Here is a 1,367-nt window from a genome sequence, read left to right as displayed (position 1 = left end):
AATATTATATTTCATGATAGAATTTTGAAAGTTCCTCCCCCTCCTGAATTCTATAACAAACTAAGAATACCATCTACCACACTTCTAATAGAGCAACGAGGCAAGGACATTCATTACAAAGTGTAAATAAGGCTTAAGCATCCGTAAAATACTTAATTACATTTGTAATGTTTCCTTTGTTCACAGATGATGTGCCTGAAAATGTAGGAAGCTCTACAGATCAGGTGAGATTAGTGAATTCCAAGGCGACAGAATCCAAGATCAAAATACAAAAATGAATTGCTTTGGTTGGCTCTGAGGCCAAGAAGAGGCTGTGGAGGTGTGATGCAGGGGGCGCAGAGGCAGTGACCGTACCTGTCTCCTGAAGTGAACCACCAGAACAGTCAGAAGATCGCAAGGCTTTTGCGAGAAGACTGGTTGAATATATTCATTGTGAGAGGACAGGTTGAATATATTTGTCGTTTGCAACCTGCTGCTTGCAACCTGCTGCTGACTCTGGAGAATACGTATACAGTAGTGGTATCTGGACACTATAGCACAGCTACTGGTGCCTGGAACTGGCTTATAGATCAGGAGCCACGAAAGGTGTCTTTCTTCACATCGTTGTAAAATCATCCATTCCTTGGAAAGCAAATGTTTTGAGAACGATGAGGGCAACGAATGTACAAATGTGCTTTACACAATTGATGTATGTATGGGTTGTGATAAGAGTTGCATGAGCCCCCAATAAATGATTTAAAAAAATAAAAAATAATCATCCATTCCTTCGCTGGCAAACACAAAGGAGTAGTTGTATCCACAATTCTAGCTGCTTGAGGTGGAACTATATTAGCAGGAAGACTGACTTTGAAACCTAGGTCTTGTGTTCAGTAACTTCTGCAAAGCAGCCTCGCTTCAAATGGCTGAGACAGCAAACCGGCATAAAGGATGCCTCACGCAGCTGGATATGTGAAGATCGTAACAACAAGGGACAAGATGTGTGTGATGTTTGCCCAGATGATCTTGATGATGATGATGATGATGATGATGATGATGATGATGATGACGGCTCCTTGTGATGGTTGCTTTGATACCTTTGGCTACCTGTATTTCAGTATTAGTGTTTCTGCACTTTTGCAGATGAAATGGGTATGTCTGTCTGTCACTGCGTTAAATGTAGAAACAACCTCATTCAGTTGTTATAATGTATTTTTTACAAACAACTGTAAATAGCCAATCCATGCCAATTTCAAACAAACAAAATCAACTGCCTTTTTTTTTTTAACATTTTATTAGGGGCTCATACAACTGTTATCCCAATCCATACACACATCAATTGTGTAAAGCGCATTTGTCTAATATCATCTAATACCAGTACATATTCTAGT

This window comes from Echinops telfairi, unplaced genomic scaffold (genome assembly GCF_000313985.2).
Source record: "Echinops telfairi isolate 266 unplaced genomic scaffold, ASM31398v2 ScPeMD7_5;HRSCAF=22, whole genome shotgun sequence".
Taxonomy (NCBI): domain Eukaryota; kingdom Metazoa; phylum Chordata; class Mammalia; order Afrosoricida; family Tenrecidae; genus Echinops; species Echinops telfairi.
Note: the sequence above shows the minus strand (reverse complement) of the source record.